At 47.6% G+C, this 18,543-nt stretch overlaps 1 protein-coding gene across 2 annotated transcripts in view; it reads left to right on the top strand.

Annotated features, from left to right (window-relative positions):
• Positions 1–18,543, top strand: part of SEMA6B (semaphorin 6B) — a 189,749-nt gene that overhangs the window by 22,652 nt on the left and 148,554 nt on the right. Inside the window, exon 1 of one of the 2 annotated variants that reach the window (XM_088672968.1) lies at positions 16,166–16,276. The exons of the other annotated variant lie outside the window; for it this stretch is intronic. The gene's annotated coding sequence lies outside the window, so the exon portion shown is untranslated. Of the gene's footprint in view, positions 1–16,165; positions 16,277–18,543 lie in introns of those variants that run through there. 2 annotated transcript variants of the gene reach the window in all.

An 18,543-nucleotide genomic window follows, 5' to 3' on the forward strand; every position in this document is an offset into this window, starting at 1 on the left:
CTGATTAATAGCACTGGTATATGTGTATTTATGTATAAGCTCTGGTTATAATTCCGCCCACCCACAGAGCTCACAGATGCTGGTGATCTGTGGCCTGAGAGGCAAGGAGGCACAGAATCGTGTTATGGGGTGCCCCTATGGCTCCCAGCAGGGCAGGATCTCTCTCATGTGTCACCCTTATTGGTTGCAATAATTGCACTGTTTCTGGGGGTGAGGTTGCATCCTTGATTGGCTCCCCAGGTTATCTTCTTTCTGAGAATGGGCCTCTCCGCTTGGTTTCCTTTCCGTTTGGTCCAGATAATATGCTGTTTATGTAGTTTTTAGGTACTGTTAAAGAACTCTGCAGAAAACAGTAACAGGGATTGCTGGTGTTCATTTATTGGGCCCACGTCTGGAACGCAAACCGATCCAGTAAATATGATAGACATTCGCTGTTGTTGCTTAAAGTCCCCAAACAATACATAATTTATTGCATTTCTGGGAAGGGAGGGGGAAACACCCCACCTAATTTGCATTGTGTTTCCTTTGCATTAAAATTATGAGATGGAATAATGTAACGACAGCTTAATTATGCCATTTGTGTAATTAACGGTGTAAATGATTTAAGTTATGTGGGTTTTTTTTTTGTTTTTGTTTTTTGCCAAAGCAGACAGTGAGGCGAATATTATAGTTCTTGGCAGAAGCCGAACTACAGGGGAACAGAAAGAGTGCTGCATACGAGGAATGCAAGGTGGAATCGGGACCGGCCCTTTCATGAGGCACAATAAGGCAGCTGCCTCGGGCAGCAAATTCTGAGGGGCGGGAAGGGGCTAGGATATATGTGCCACCTGATCTGCCCTGCAGCTCCTAAGCTTGCTTGCTGCCCTAGGTGCAGTGGGGGGGGGGAGGCTCTGCACCATCACCAGCGCTGAAGTAAGATTCACTTACCAGCCGTCAGATTTTGCGCACAGAATGGCAAATGCGCTGTCTTGTCCTTTGCCTCAGGCAGCAAAATGGCTCGGGCAGCTCCTGGGCGAAATGGGAAATGATGTCTTCTTAGATCCCTCTGACCTCAAGGGATTGGGGCCCGTTAGGTGGTAGCAGGAAGCCAGCAGCACCTGGGGACCCCTGCCACTCATTCCACTGCATGGGGCCCTGAATTTTGACCCAATGTCCTATCCAGACAGCATTACTGCTTCTGAAGCAGGCACGGGCGTAGGGGGCGGTCCGCCCCTAGCGCCACTCGCGCGGGGGCAGCATGCAGGGCAGTACCCCCAGTCCCTGGCCTGCCCCTTGCCTCCTCTGCCTGAGCAGGAAGAAAAAGAGCGTGCTATGGAGCGGGTTGCCGGGCGCCGGTGCCAGCAAACCAGAGCGTCCTGCTTCAGAGCGCCCTGGCCACCCGGACATACTGCGCATGTGCGGACATGCACAGTCCATCCTGGCGCATGCATTGTGCATCGTGACGGCACAACACATGCATCACAACAGGCGCACGCTGCAGACCAACGCCCCACCCCCAGAGGGTGCCACCCTGGGCAGCCAAGCAGCACCGTTCGCCACTGAGTTTAGGGTTGTGTCTAAGTTCTACCCAGGTGTTGTTGTTTAGTCGTTTAGTCATGTCCGACTCTTCGTGACCCCATGTCTTCCTTCATTGTTTGACCAGCTTTTAACTAGGACTGCTCCACTAGCTCTCAGCTGGCAGAAGCACTGGGATTATTCCCACATATGGGCTAGATCCACATATACAGTACGTATTTGTAACTAAATCTGCCTTTAAGAATCCAACTATGAACTGATGTGAGTAAACTTCTTTTGTTGTTGTTTAGTCGTGTCTGACTCTTCGTGACCCCATGGACCATAGCACGCCAGGCACTCCTGTCTTGCACTGCCTCCCGCAGTTTGGTCAAGCTCATGTTCGTAGCTTCGAGAACACTGTCCAACCATCTCGTCCTCTGTCGTCCCCTTCTCCTTGTGCCCTCAATCTTTCCCAGCATCAGGGTCTTTTCCAAGGATTCTTCTCTTCTCATGAGGTGGCCAAAGTATTGGAGCCTCAGCTTCAGGATCTGTCCTTCCAGTGAGCACTCAGGGCTGATTTCCTTAAGTATGGATAGGTTCGATCTTCTTGCAGTCCATGGGACTCTCAAGAGTCTCCTCCAGCACCACAGTGATGGTTTTAAGTTTTTGCGAGCTGCCTTGTGTCCCAGTTCTGGGACAAAGGGTGTGTTTGGATAATAATGCCCCACATCTCTTTCCAGAAAGAAAGCCTGTAGCCAATGGGCAACAACACAGTTCTATAAATCATCAGCCACAAAATAATTCAGTTACATGGCGTGGAGAGGCAGGATTAGTTATCCAATAATTGGAGGTAACTCGGAATTCATAAACAAAACCCCCTAAAGTATAAACATCTGCATGCATAAGTTTGGTAAATGTGTTTATATTAATCAAACAAAGATAGGAAAAAACAAACAATAGAATGATTTGATTTCTAAAGTGTGTATGAAGGGAAGTCTAGAAAATCTGCTCAGATTTGAGTGGATGCCAATTCGCTGGAAAGTCTGTGGGATCATATTTGGAGATACAGTGGAACCTCGGTTTATTAACACCTCAGTTTACGAATTTTCGGTTTGCGAACGCCACGGACCCATCTGGAACGAATTAATTCACTTTCCACTACAGTGGAACCTCGGTTTATGAACACCTCGGTTTATGAATTTTCGGTTTATGAACACCGTGGACCCATCTGGAACGGATTAATTCATTTTCCATTACTTTCAATGGGAAAGTTCGCTTCGGTTTATGAACGCTTCAGTTTATGAACAGACTTCCGGAACCAATTACACCCATGCTTCAGTTTATGAATGCTTCAGTTTAAGTACTCCGCGGACCCGTCTGGAACGGATTAATCCACTTTCCATTACTTTCAATGGGAAAGTTCGCTTCAGTTTATGAACGCTTCAGTTTAAGTACTCTGGAACGGATTAATCCACTTTCCATTACTTTCAATGGAAAAGTTCGCTTCAGTTTATGAACGCTTCAGTTTATGAACAGACTTCCGGAACCAATTGTGTTCATAAACCGAGGTACCACTGTACTTTCAATGGGAAAGTTCGCTTCAGTTTATGAACGGGCTTCCGGAACCAATTGTGTTCATAAACCGAGGTACCACTGTAAAGAGAGATGACAGATAGATGATAGATGATAGATAGATAGATAGATAGATAGATAGATAGATAGATAGATAGATAGGAAGGAAAGTGTTCCAGACTGTCACTGAACCCAGAGCTGGTATGTAGAGATTAATCAATTATTATTAGTATTATATATTTAATTTGTCTGTCAATTTATCTTGCCCAGGGCAACGCAAAGTCCCTTAAAGCCAAACAAACAGGCAGAGAAAAAAATAAAACCCCAGTGTAGCTGAATGGAGAGATCTAGAGGGATCACATTGGATCACATTGATGGCACAGTGCTGAACTTTGCACATTGTCAGAAGGACTGGGGGGGGGGAGAGAGAGAGAGGAAAAAAAATAGTAATCTAAGCTCAGGAGAACAGTCCTAACAAGCAAAACTTGCAAAACTTGATTGGGGCACAAAAAATTGTGGGTGGGAATTAAAGTGGTGTTTTCACTTCAATTGGGGGGGGGGGATACTGGAAGTAGGGGACAACTGACGACATGGTATGTACAAAAGCAGCCATTTATCTCCTGATCTGCCATCATCAACACCAGAGCTGCTTCCTTTCAGCTGCCGTTGTTTCTGTCGGGTCATTATTCATCTTGAGAGGGACGCAGGTGGCGCTGTGGTCGAAACCACTGAGCCTTTTGGTCTTGCTGATCAGAAGCTCGGTGGTTCGAATCCCCGCGACAGGGTGAGCTCCCGTTGCTCTGTCCCAGCTCCTGCCAACCTAGCAGTTCGAAAGCACGCCAGCGCATGTAGATAAATAGGTACCGCTCCGGTGGGAAGGTAAACGGCATTTCCGTGCACTGCTCTGGTTTCCGTCACGGTGTCCCGTTGCACCAGAAGCAGTTTAGTCTTGCTGGCCACATGACCCGGAAAGCTGTCTGGGGCCAAACGCCGGCTCCCTTGGCCTGAAAGCGAGGTGAGCACCGCAACCCCATAGACACCTTTGACTGGACTTAACCATCCAGGGGTCTTTTACCTTTTTGTTATTATTCATCTTGCTAACTGCATCTAACCTATCTTGCATTGGTTTCAGTTGTAAAGGAAACATATGAGCAATGTTTAGAAAGTCGTTAATCACAGAGACTCTTTCACTGCAGCTTTTAAAGCAGAGGTCTGATGGCCGCCTGCCAGGGATTCTTTAGCCATGATTCCTGGGTTGGACTAAATGACCCTTGGGGGTCCCTTCCAGCTCTACAATTCTATGATGTGAACAAATAATAATAAATAATAATAATTTATTATTTCTACACTGCCCATCTGGCTGGGTTTCCCCTCCCAACAGAATATTAAAAACACGATAAAACATCAAACATTAAAAACTTCCCTAAACAGGGCTGCCTTCTGATGTCTTCAAATCCTGATCTGCTTTGTTTTCTGTGTTTGTTGTCATTCTCTGGCATCTACTAGTGTTGCTGCTCTCCAGCTCTCATCCACCCCGGGCAGCATGATCATCAAGGATCATGGGACTTGTAGTCTTGCAACATCTTGAGAGCACCAAGTGGGCAGGAGGCTGCTCTTGAGGAAGGAAGATGAGGAAGGGTGGGAATGTTCATTGGTCTCCAAATGGTGCTTAAATTTGGGGGGAGGTTATAGGATAGGGGGAACTGAAATCTTGGGAAGCCCCTTTTGCAGGCGGCGATAGCAACCGTCGCAGAGCTGGGTGAGCCCGCTTGGTTTTCTTCTCTGCTCCCCTCCCTCTTTTTTTCCTAGGCGTGGGAAAATAGCTCCCCACCCCCACCCTTTATCAGCCCCATTCATCATCCCTCTTCTTCAGGATGTCGAGATAAAGCGGCAGTAAATTAAAAACGGTTAAGGAGGCGATTGGGGGGACTTGCGAGCCTGTGTGCCTGTGTGTGTGTGTGTGTGTGTGTGTGTGTGTGTAGGCAAAACCACCTCTCTCCCCTCCTTTGTCAGCTTGCCCAGAGAGGACCGTCCCTCCATCCTCCATCCTCTCAACCTCAGAATCATCCGGTTGCCATGGAGATTGCATCCTTTCCTCTTCCCCCATCCCCACCGCTGGCAGCCGATGATCAAAGTCTCCGTCTCCCAAGGAGTGTGGGTTGCAATTTTTCAACCTCTAGTGCCCCCCCCTTCCCAGCGAGGCAGCGGCGGGTTATATCCTATGGATGTGCATACCTGACAGTGTTTGCTTCTCTGGTTTCTCGTCCCCCCCCCAATTTTGAGTACAGACTGTGCTTTTTCTGCGCGTGCTTAAGGGTATGCAATACCAACACCTTCCCTCCCCCCCCAAAAAAAAGGTTTAAAGTGTGCAACTTACTGTAACAACTTCATGGTGAGTGCCGGCACCTCACCCGCCACCCTTTAAAAAGAAAACAACAAAACACTGAGTACAGTTCTCCCCCATTTGCACATCATTTTTAAAGTTCCTGAGCATTGGAGTGCCAATTTATACCCCTTCTTTTCCCCTGATGGGACTCAGGGCAGGGTATGGATAAAAATAAAAACTACTGAAAGCATAGTATATTTTTTAAAATAGACATTGATAGAATTAAAAAACGGTTCGTATTAACAGGTCGTTCTGCTCTAAGGGAGAAGAGACAAGGCCATTTTCTGCAGGACTCCACTTTCGTGGCCATGACCTTAGGGCTATGCATTATGTGCAGAAGAGAGGCGTAATTGCCTTTAGGGTGGGGGTGGGGTGGGGCGTAATTGCCTTTAGGGTGGGGGTGGGGACCCAGGTGGCGCTGTGGGTTACACCACAGAGTCTAGGGCTTGCTGATCAGAAGGTTGGTGGTTCGAATCCCTGCAACGGGGTGAGCTCCCATTGCTGGGTCCCGGCTCCTGCCCACCTAGCAGTTCGAAAGCACATAAAAGTGCAAGTAGATAAATAGGGACCGCTCCGGCGGGAAGGTAAACGGCGTTTCCGTGCGCTGCTCTGGTTCGCCAGAAGCAGCTTTGTCATGCTGGCCGCATGACCCGGAAGCTGTCTGTGGACAAATGCCGGCTCCCTCGGCCTATAGAGCGAGATGAGCGCCGCAACCCCAGAGTCGGACACGACTGGACCTGATGGTCAGGGGCACCTTTACCTTTATTATTTATTTATTTATTTATTTATTTATTTATTTATTTATTTATTTATTTATACATACCCCTTTCTCCTGGACAGGGACTCAAGGTAGCTTAGAGATAAAAATAAGAAGCACTAAAAACATGGGGGAGGGGAAACAATCATTTTTTAAAAAAATTAAACATTGATAAAATTAAACCTATATACAGTCACACACAAACACACACACACACACAGAAGCCAAAGCGCAGCTTCTGATTAGCTGCAGGAAGCCGCGTCGGAACTTCTGGTTTTAAAACAAATGTTATTTCAAACTTTTCCCCCCCAATTCATTATATATCAATTCCCCCAAAGACTTTGTTATCTTGCATGACCACCACATTTGATAAATTGTACCCTCATTTTCTTTACACTTCCCAACAAATATTGAAGCTTGTTCTATACCTTTTGGATAACTTAGTAGGAGTCAGATACCACCAGTACATTGTTTTCATATGATTTTCTTTCAGCGTACAACATGCTGTGAATTTCAAATCTGTTCTCCATAGCTGTTGAGTGGGTTATAAGTTGCTTTGGGTTGCCCTGGGCAAGATTTTAATGTTGTTGTTTAGTCGTTTAGTTGTGTCCGACTCTTCGTGACCCCATGGACCAGAGCACGCCAGGCACTCCTGTCTTCCACTGCCTCCCGCAGTTTGGTCAAACTCATGTTCGTAGCTTCGAGAACATTGATCCCCTTCATGGATTAATGCCTTGTTGTGGCGAAGGGGCTTGAATAACTCAGAGAAGCTATGAGCTACGCCATGCAGGGCCACCCAAGATGGACAGGTCATAGTGGAGAGTTTTGACTAAACGTGATCCACCTGGAGAAGGAACTGGCAAGCCACTCCAGTATCCCTGCCAAGAAAATATATTTCCCAAAATATAGTCCGGCCCCCCACAAGGTCTGAGGGACTGGCCCCCTGCTGAAAAGGTTTGCTGACCCCTGCTCCATAGCCTCTCCCAATCTGCCATTTGTATGTTGTGTCCTTTGCCCAGTTTATCATAGTGTGAAGCCTTTTCAAGCTTCTTCCTCCCTTCCTCCTACCTGTAAAAGGTAAAGGGACCCCTGACTATTAGGTCCAGTCATGACCGACTCTGGGGTTGCGGCGCTCATTTCGTGTTATTGGCCGAGGGAGCCAGCGTGCAGCTTCCGGGCCATGTGGCCAGCATGACAAAGCCGCTTCTGGCGAACCAGAGCAGCACATGGAAATGCCGTTTACCTTCCCGCTGTAGCGGTTCCTATTTATCTGCTTGCATTTTGACGTGCTTTCGAACTGCTAGGTTGGCAGGAGCTGGGACTGAGCAACGGGAGCTCACCCCGTTGCGGGGATTCGAACCGCCAACCTTCTGATCGGCAAGCTCTAGGCTCAGTGGTTTAACCCACAGCGCTACCCGCATCAAAAAGTTCTAAATAAAAATTAAAAATAGGTTGTCTGTCTATAATTCTTCTTATTGGATGCCTGCCTGCAAATCCCAGACATACCCGGAGCGAGAGCTTGCCTGTAGCTGCTTGCCAGCGCGGCAGACGAGCGCTTTGGGCATGCCCAGAGTCGCTCTCTTTGGCACAGGTTCATTCGAAACGGGCTCCAATTCTGGTCCTTGGCTTGGATCCAGCCCTTACAGTCGATTGTCTCAGGGCCACCCTCTTCGCTTCCCCTTTCGTGCGCAAGCTCTGGCGCCTCCGTGGTGTGTTCACAGTTACTGTAAAAAAAAGAAAAGAAAAGGAAGAAAGGAAGAAATTGGACGGGGTTTGTGGTTTATCCGCGATGCTGGTTGTGAACTTCCCCAGCTCATTAAGGCAACATGATCTGACAGCTTGCGGTGCGAAAGCCAAGTCCAGAGGCTTTGAAGTGTGTGCAACATCATAGATCTTGCGCTTTTGATGTGCACATGGCTGCAAAGGAGACGGGGGTCTCTGGAGATGATGAGCCCATTGTGTGGATACCTGGCCCATGCTCCCAGTGCTACAAATCATCGGTGGAGCCTGGGAATCGACTCTTTGAGTAGATTCAAACATGTACAGAGTGCCTCCCTTCAAACTGGAGCGTCCTCAGATGTTTTGATATATGGACCATATTTGGGGTAGGCGTGGAGGGCGTACCCTCCAACATTACTCTAACAAAAATCAGGACGTGTATCTTTAAGGAAACTCAGTTCCCTTTTTGTCTGTAAAATAGTTTCTATTTGGTTTTTTAAAATATAAAGTTATAACAAAATCAATTGCAAATCCATATAAAGAGATTACTCTGAATTTCACCACATCCCCCATCCCCTCCATGGGCCCTAATGTCAACATTTACATATCCATCCGTTATCCACATTTTTTTTTAATCCATCTGAATTATCCATAGTCTTTGTTACTTTACAAGTGAGATTAAAATCCTGCTGGTGTTTCCATCTGCTTACTGTGGTCTCCTAAATAAAGTACAAATTTCCCCCATTCTTTTTTAAAGTTCTTGTCCTCTTGGTTCCTGAGCTTTCCAGTTAGTTTTGCCATTTCTGCACAGTCCATCAACTTGGTTTGCCGTTCTTCCCTGGTCAGGAATGATTCTTCCTTCCATCTCTGGGCTAATAACATAGAGTGGCTGTTGTCGCATACATAAATAGTCTTTTCTGATCCTTTCGAATCTCGGTACCTATAATTCCTAATAAAAAAAAGCTTCTGGTATTTTAACAAACTCTTTTTTTTTCCCAATTCATTATATATCATCTCCCAGAAAGCTTTTATTACACGACCACCACATGTGGTAAAAGGTTTCCTTTTCTTTACATTTCCAGCAGGTATTTGTACTTGTTCTATGTCACGGCTAAAAATTGGCCGCTGTTTCTTTAATGCTGGGGGAGCTGAGTCAGCATGAGTCAGCGGCCTGCGGTGACTCATGAAACCTATCACCTAATTGTATTGTACCTGTATATATAGAGTGGTCTTTTGCTGGGGGGTTGTTTGGTTGGTTGGTTGGTGAATGTTGGTGGTGTTGATGTCTGTACAGTTAGTCATTTTGCAGTTAAAGACTTTTAAGAATAAAAGCAGAATATACTCTGCAAGGACACTCTTTTCGTGGAGTCTTTTGTGCCAGGCAAAGCAGGTCAGAAGCTTTGCCATATTTTTTTCAAAACACTGACATTCTATACATTTTTGTTAATTGTCAAATACCACCCGTACATCATTTTCAAAAAAAAAATAAAAATCTTTCAGCGTACAACATGCCATACAAGAAGTGTATCTTTCGGCATGGTCAGCCACACCAAAAGACTCGAATGAGAGGCAAGTGACTCGCACGAGGGCACCGCATTAAAAGACACCCCTCTTTCTGTGCCCTGCGAGTCAGCCGCACGCGCCCAGGACATTCTGGGATCAAATTAGAAGCCAGGGTGGCTTCTGTAATTCCGTAAACACCCTGGGAAAATAGGGATGGTTGGAGGATATGAATTTGATTCCATTCGCATTTAAAGGTACCGTACTTTTCCATCTATTGTTGTTGTTGTTTAGTCGTTTAGTCGTGTCCGACTCTTCGTGACCCCATGGACCAGAGCACGCCAGGCACTCCTGTCTTCCACTGCCTCCCGCAGTTTGGTCAGACTCATGTTCGTAGCTTCGAGAACACTGTCCAACAATCTCGTCCTCTGTCGTCCCCTTCTCCTAGTGCCCTCCATCTTTCCCAACATCAGGGTCTTTTCCAAGGATTCTTCTCTTCTCATGAGGTGGCCAAAGTATTGGAGCCTCAGCTTCAGGATCTGTCCTTCCAGTGAGCGCTCAGGGCTGATTTCCTTCAGAATGGAGAGGTTTGATCTTCTTGCAGTCCATGGGACTCTCAAGAGTCTCCTCCAGCACCATAATTCAAAAGCATCAATTCTTTGGCGATCAGCCTTCTTTATGGTCCAGCTCTCACTTCCATACATCACTACTGGGAAAACCATAGCTTTGACTATACGGACCTTTGTCAGCAAGGTGATGTCTCTGCTTTATAAGATGCTGTCTAGGTTTGTCATTGCTTTTCTCCCAAGAAGCAGGCGTCTTTTAATTTCGTGACTGCTGTCACCATCTGCAGTGATCCATCTATTTCCATCTATTAGACGCCCCCATATATAAGACGCCCCCCTATTTTGGAGGACTCAATTTTAAGAGAATGAGGGGAGATGGCCCAAAGTTGTTGAGCCTCTCCCCCCACAAAGCTGCAGGCAGGAAACACTCCCTAGATTGTTTCCCGTGCGCAACAGCATCGGGTGAATGAGCACTCCTTCCCCCATGCCGCTGCACACAGGAAACAATCCAGGGAGTGCTTCCCATGTGCAGAGGCATCAGGGGAAGCTGCGCACTGCCAGCCAGCGCCCCCAGATCGCTCCCCGCGCACAGCGGCATCTCCCCCCCCATGCCACTATCCGTGTATTGGATGACCCCAGTTTTTTGACATGATTTTTGTGTCAAAAAACCCTCGTCCAATACATGGAAAAATACGGTAATTAGCACTTTCTGAAACTATGCACAAACTGAAACACACACACACCCTTCAAAATTCAAGCGTCTCTGAATATTGCAATGCAGAGTTCTGTCCGAGCAACATGTAAACAAGGTAAAGGTCCCCTGTACTTTCTCAACATTGCTTTATGTGTCTCCTTTACAATTAAAATCAATGCAAGATATGTTAAATGCAGTTAGCAAGATGAATAATAGCACTAAAAAGGTAAAGGACCCCTGGACGGTTAAGTCCAGTCAAAAGCGACTATGGAGTGGCAGCGCTCATCTCGCCTTCAGGCTGAGGGAGCCAGCATTTGTCCACAGACGGCTTTCCGGGTCATGTGGCCAGCAGGACTAGCAATGGGGCACCGTGACAGAAACCAGAGTGCATAGAAACACCGTTTACCTTCCCGACGCAGTGGTACCTGCTTATCTACTTGTGCTGACGTGCTTTTGAACTGCTAGGTTGGCAGGAGCTGGGACAGAGCAACGGGAGCTCACTCCGTCGCAGGGATTCGAACCGCCGACCTGATCAGCAAGCCCAAGAGGTTCAGTGGTTTAGCTCACAGCGCTACCCAGGTCCCATCCACAAACAACATGTGCAGAAACACAGGCACATGTGTGTAGAAATGCATATAATTATAGGAAGATAATTCCCTGGGGAACATGGTTCAATGGGCAAAATCACATGCACATAAATGTGTGCATTAGGACAAATCTGCCCTAATATACTGGTGAATTTTCAGGAGAACTTTTTCTAAAACCAAAATAAACCACAAACTGGCCTTACATTTGGGAAAAGGAGAAACCAAAATGCTTGATAGATTCAACCGTGTCGAGGGGTTTGTAATGCAACCTTACCAATCACCCCCAAATTAATTATGGGCTGAACCCAAACTCCAACAAAACTAACAATGATGCTTGCTGGTGGAAAGCTTTCCCCTTCCCTTACCTTCTGATGGGGAGTTTAACTCTGTGATGCCCTTAAGCGCTGCAATAGCAGCGTCCGAGGTGCTAAGGACCCTGGGAAATGTAGTTCCCCAGGGTACCAGTGTCTTAGCTATGGACACAGACAGCCTGGGAACTATTAAGGCAGCAGGACACTCCTGAAAGCTTAGTTGCTGAAGCATTGCTCCCGCCCCCAAAGAGAATAGAAATGCATAATCAAAAAAGGAGAGATAAAGCAGATCTGCATAAAATTTGCACATGCTAATTGATATGTAAAGCTGCAAATTTAGAATTTCAGCGACTGAACTAAAAGTGCAGCACTTCTCTCCGTAGTGGGGGATGGTTGTGTCCAGGTGAACTGCCTGCTCAGAGCTCATCGTCTTTTCAAAAATACTTATTGAATTTATGTCCCACCTTTGCTCTCGCAAGAGCCCAGGGTGGCAAGCACCCAAACGCTAAAATATCTTGAAAGCAATTCCAGCGCAGGCTTAGATTGGGGAAAGACCTCGCCTTAAGGGGCTTGTTGGAAGAAGGTCTTCAGCGGGTGCTGAAAAGGCAACCGTCTAATCTTCAAGGGGCAGGGAGTTCCAAAGCACACTTTGAGGGTGCTGGACGGACCTCCAGATAAGATTGTAGAATCATAGAATCATAGAGTTGGAAGAGACCACAAGGGCCATCCAGTCCAACCCCCTGCCAAGCAAGAAACATGGGAGGCCCTTACCTGCAAAGTGGGTCTAGAAAGGGGCCTGAGATGATCCTTCAGGATCTTGGTTCCAAGTTGTATGGGCCTTCTATGCACCGAAACCAGCATCCTTCACTTACCCCGGGAGTTATTTTTTTCCTCACACCAACCCTTCTGAAGAAAGTTCAATATGGAAATATTTATTGGCCGAAGCCATCCAGTGCGTTTCATGGCAGAGTTGCAGTTTGATCCTGTGTCTATGGCCAGACTCTGAAGGAACCCTGAAGTGTGTGTGTGGAGCCACTCTCAATAACTGAAATGTATTATTATTATTATTATTATTATTATTATTATTATTATTATTATATCCTGCCTGGCCTCCGAGGAGCTCAAGGTGCTGTGCATACTTCTCCGCTCCCTCCATTTTAACCTCACAACAACCCTGCAAGGTAGGTTATTAGCCTGGGAGACTGACAGGCGCAAGGTCACACAGTGCCAGGCTTCAGGGAATCTGACCCCCCCCCCTTCACGGCTGGCAGCCAGAAATTGGAAAACAAGAGGTAATTTATTCAATATTCACAGAGAGAGAGAGAGAAAGGAATGTGATCTCTCTTAGATAATGGCATTGCTTCGAGTAAAGTCCTGCCCCTTCCATATCTCCTATTCTATGTCATCTCTGCATAGCTGCCAAGTCTCCCGTTTTCCCCGGGAAATCCCCGTTTTTCCAGCTGTTCCTAGCTGAAAAAACGGATTTTTTTTGTTTTTCCCCGGTTTATTCTGGCGCGGCGGCCATTTTGGAACTGGGCAGATCATGCTCAGAAGCGACTTTTGATGCTGCTCTGCCCAGTTCCAAAATGGCTGCAGTGCGACTTCTGGCGTGGTGGCCATTTTGGAACTGGGCAAAGCAGCATCAAAAGTCACTTCTGAGCATGCTCCGCCCAGTTCCAAAATGGCGGCAGCGCTACTTCCGGTCTGCTATTTCCAGCCCGGTCCCTTATTTCTCTGACAGCAACTTGGCAGGTATGCATCTCTGTGTCAGCTGATCTGTGCTTTCTGCCTCTGAACTTTCTGTTCTTCTACTCTCAATGCACACTGGGTCCTGGGAGGGTATGTGTGTCAGGAATGCTTTCCAAGGACACTGAGTCTGTCAGCTGTCTCTCCCCTGGTGCTTCTTCATTGTCCTCCTCTTGCTCCTCCACCCAATATTTCCCCTCTGCAGCCTCTGAACTATGCCCTTCTGCAAACCACTGTTCTAAATCTATACTGTCTCTCTCTTCTCTGGGAAGTGCAGGAGGGGGAGGGTAGGCTGTCTTCACCGTTCCTCCTCAGTCCGGTCCCTGACACTCAGCTAACCACTATGCCGCCCTGGGTATGTGCAAATGGCCCCAGGGTGTGGTCTGGAGGTATGTGGGTCCTCTGTTTTGCTGAATTCAAGCTGGTCTAGGTCTGGTTGGGTGACTGCCTGGGAATACAAATACCATTATTGGCATTGCGAGTTAAAACATTTCAAAACACGATAAATTTAAAAGGGACAGGAGTGAGGCTGTCGAGGATCACACGGTACTCGATTGCTCTGCTTCACCCTGTCTATTCCCCAGAGGGATGATTCATTAAGAACCCTTTCGGGTAAGATGGAGATTAAAAAGGAAGCCGCTGGGGCAGTAACGCCCTTGTCCCTATCCACTAGGAGGAACCTCATTTGGCTTTCAGAGCCGTGGGTCTCAGGTCCGATATCTTGCTCAGCATCTGTTTGCAGAGTCTGCTGTGCAAAGGGCCTGGGAATATCATAGATACCGTCTTGGGGTCTATATTGAGGGGAAAGTGGGAATATTAAGTGTGTTCTGTCCATTTTTCATTTACATTCACTTCAGTCTCCAGCTCTACAGCCAGGAACTCTGACTTGTGTGTCCGGCATTGTGTTAATGGGCATTTTGGGGTTCTTTGTTGTTATTATTGCCATAACAAGCTAATAAAATGTTTGCGCTGCCTTTTATTTGTCGGGGATAAATCAACCCTGCAAATGTGTGCATTAGGGTTGCGAAACGGGCTGTGGCTGTAGAGTATAAACATCTCAATCCTGATCTGTTTGGCCAGAGCTGGGGGACCTTTTCTGAGCCCGAGGGCCGCATTCCCTTCTACACAGGCTTCCGAGGGCCAGGTGGGCAGGGGCAGGGCTAAAAGTGGGTGTGGATTTTACCTTTGGGCAGTAGACACGCACACAGCTCCCTGTCTATCAAGGCAAGCAACAGGCATTGTTAGAGATCCTGGGCACAGACCTGGGAAAGCCCCGGGGGCCAGGTAGAGAGACCTGAAGGGCCACATTGGGCCTCCAGGACAAAGATTCCCCTCCCAGATCTAAATGAACATAGAATTGTAGAGTTCGAAGGGACTCCCGGCGGGGTCATCTGGTCCAACCCCCTGCAAGGAATCTCAACTAAAGCATCCGTGGCAGATGGCCATCCAACCTCTGCTTAAAAACCTCCAAGGAAGGAGAGTCCGCCACCTCCCAGGGGAGTCCGTTCCACCGTCAAACAGCTCTCCCTGTCAGAAAGTTCTTCCTGATGCTCAATCGGAATCTCCTTTCTTGTAACTTGAAGCCATGGGTTCGAGTCCTACCCTCCGGAGCAGGAGAAAGCAAGCTTGTTTCCTCCTCCATGTGGCAGCCCTTGAGATATTTGAAGGCGGCGCCCATATCTCCTCTCAGTCTCCTCCTTTCCAGGCTAAGCATACCCAGCTCCTTCAACTGTTCCTCATACGGCATGGTTTCCAGACCCTTAATCACCTTGGACTCCCTCCTCTGCCCACCTCCCTGCTTGTCAACATCCTGCTTAAATTGTGGTGCCCAGAATTGGACTCGGGACTCCAGCTGTGGAGTGACCAGGACAGCTGACACTTAGAATCATAGAATCATAGAATCATGGAGTTGGAAGAGACCACAAGGGCCATCCAGTCCAAACCCCTGCCAAGCAGGAAACACCATCAAAGCATTCTTGACATATGCCTGTCAAGCCTCTGCTTAAAGACCTCCAAAGAAGGAGACTACACCACACTCCTTGGTAGCAAATTCCACTGCCGAACAGCTCTTACTGTCAGGAAGTTCTTCCTAATGTTTAGGTGGAATCTTCTTTCTTGTAGTTTGAATCCATTGCTCCGTGTCTGCTTCTCTGGAGCAGCAGAAAACAACCTTTCTCCCTCCTCTATATGACATCCTTTCATATATTTGAACATGGCTATCATATCACCCCTTAACCTTCTCTTCTCCAGGCTAAACATACCCAGCTCCCTAAGCCGTTCCTCATAAGGCATCGTTTCCAGGCCTTTGACCATTTTGGTTGCCCTCTTCTGGACATGTTCCAGCTTGTCAGTATCCTTCTTGAACTGTGGTGCCCAGAACTGGACACAGTACTCCAGGTGAGGTCTGACCAGAGCAGAATACAGTGGTACTACTACTTCCCTAGATCTAGATGCTATACTCCTGTTGATGCAGCCCAGAATTGCATTGGCTTTTTTAGCTGCTGCACTTGCTATGCATTTGACTGCGCCCATTTTTCACTTCACATGACGAGGCTCATATAGCAGGTCTGGCAACAGAGCTGGCACAGAACTTGTCTGGGGCCAATACTTTGCTCTGATTCACGCCCTGGCTCTTTTCCAGGATGACGCCTGGCCCTGTTCCTCTTAATCTGGGAAGATTGCAGACGCGTGCTGCCGCTGCCGCCGCCTGTTCAAGATGCTCTGTGGGAGGGCACCGGATGTGGATTAGCAAAAGGCGCCCGGTTTGAGGCGATAGGAAGTACCTTGCGGCTGTCAACAGCGTTCCAGGATGAGCTGGCACTCAATGAGGGATGTTAAGTGGCCTGTGTTTGTTTTTCTGGACACTTGTCTTCTGCCGAGCTCCTGCTTTAAAGATCTTCCACCTGAGCATCCTCTCTTCCCGCTCTCCACGGCTGGGATCCAGGTCAGATTAACAAGAAATGTGGGGCACAAACTGCTTTGGGTTGATGTTATGTACGGTTGCCATGTGTCCTCTTTTTTCCAGGACATGTCCTCTTTTTCAGGGGTAAAATTTCTGTCTGGGTGGATTCCTTAAATTTGCCAAAATGTCTGGGGCTGTACTTTCTGTGGGACCCAGGTGGCGCTGTGGGTTAAACCACTGAGCCTAGGGCTTGCTGAAGGTTGGTGGTTCGATTCCCTGTGACGGGCTGAGCTCCCGTTGCTCGGTCCCTGCTCCTGCCAACCTAGCAGTTCGAAAGCACGTCAAAGTGCAAGTAGATAAATAGGAACCGCTACAGCGGGAAGGTAAATGGCGTTTCCGTGTGCTGCTCTGGTTCGCCAGAAGCGGCTTAGTCATGCTGGCCACAAGACCTGGAAGCTTACCTTCCAAGTCCCGGACTGCAGAATCCGGGACCGGCAGCCGTGTGACACTGGAAGTTGCGTCGACGTAACTTCCAGTGTCGCTTTGCCCTTCTATGGGCACCAAAAATGGCTGCCGCCGGCTTCGAAAGTTGCTTGTACGCATGTCAGGAAGTGTGTCGACGCAACTTCTGGTGTCGCTCCGCCCATCTATGGGCACCAAAAATGGCCGCCGCCGACACCGGAAGTCGCATCTATGCACTTCCGGACATGCGTAGATGCAACTTTTGAAGCCGGCGGCGGCCATTTTTGGTGCCCATAGAAGGGCAAATCGGAAAGAAAAAAAATGGCCGCCGGCAGGAGAAAATAACGGAGAAAAACGGGAGACGAAGTGATACGGGGGACCACCGGGAAAAGGTAAGTATAAACGGGGGTTTCCCGGGGAAAACGGGGTACTTGGCAGCTATGCCTGGAAGCTGTACGCCGGCTCCCTTGGCCAATAATGTGAGATGAGCGGCGCAACCCCAGAGTCGGTCACGACTGGACCTAATGGTCAGGGGTCCCTTTACCTTTACCTATACTTTCTGGATGAGACATAGCCATAACTGGTGGTTGAAGACTCGCTTTCCTCTTCCGTTCTCCTGCCCCGCTCAGCAATATATCACAGCTTCTATTGCCTGCATACAGTAGTACCTTGGTTCTCAAACTTAATCTGTACCGGAAGTCCGTTCCAAAACCAAAGCATTCCAAAACCAAGGCGTGCTTTCCCATAGAAAGTAACGCAAAACGGATGAATCCGTTCCAGACTTTGAAAAACAACCCCTAAAACAGCAATTTAACATGAATTTTACTATCTAATGAGACCATTGATCCATAAAATGTAATCAATAATCAATGTACTGTACAATAAAAGAAATAAGACAGTATTGTAGAAGATAAAAATTAAAATATTTTTTCCCTTACCTGCACTGATGATAGCCATTGTTTGGATTGCGGGGGTGGGGGGGCTTTTATCCATTTCCGCAGTCACACAACCAATCAGTCAGTACCTGAACTGGGTTCCACACAGTCACAAAAACAAATAAACTGAAAAAGCCTCAGAAACAAAAACGCAAAATAAATAGCAAAAACGTAAGTGCCAAACTTGGAAGACCATTTGACTTCCAAAATGTTCGAAAACCAAGGCACAGCTTCTGATTGGTGCAGGCGCCCCGGAAATAATAGCCGACAGCCGCATCGGACATTCGGCTTCCAGAAAATGTTTAAAAAATGGAACACTTCCGGGTTTTTGCCGTTTGAGTACCAAGGTACCAATCTATAGCAGGGGTATTTAAAATGAGAGTTGTCATAGCGTCCTCTTTTTTTGCTCTTCAAAATATGGCAACCTTAAAGTAAGGAAGATCTCTTTTCCCCCAGGAGCGTACAAGGAAGCAAGATTGTCGCCCTAAAAGTTGTGGGAGTGGAACTGAATGGGTCTACCTGGGTGGGTTACAACTCAATATGGAAGAGCAAGAAATCTCAAGGCAGGGGAAGAGAGCCAATAGTCTCAAAGCCTTTGAACTTGCCTTAATAATTTCAGCAAAACAAAGACTGGAAAGAGAAGTTGCTGAATTGCAACTCCTTACCAAGCTTAAAACCATGGAGAGACCTGGTCTGAATAGAGACATTGGATTCTTATCTCATTATACATGCTAAAGCTATTTTTAGCAATCTCACCCCTTGCTTTTTGCTATAAGACAGGGGTCCCCAAACTTACCCGGCTTTGGGCCGGATGCCCGCCGCACTGATTGCGTGGTGGGCCGGAGGGTGGGGGAGTGTGCGCGGGGGCACGGGAGTGCGTGGCTGTGCGCGCCCATGCGCATGCACAAACGC

This window comes from Zootoca vivipara, chromosome 6 (genome assembly GCF_965207765.1).
Source record: "Zootoca vivipara chromosome 6, rZooViv2.hap1.1, whole genome shotgun sequence".
In the NCBI taxonomy this organism is placed as follows: domain Eukaryota; kingdom Metazoa; phylum Chordata; class Lepidosauria; order Squamata; family Lacertidae; genus Zootoca; species Zootoca vivipara.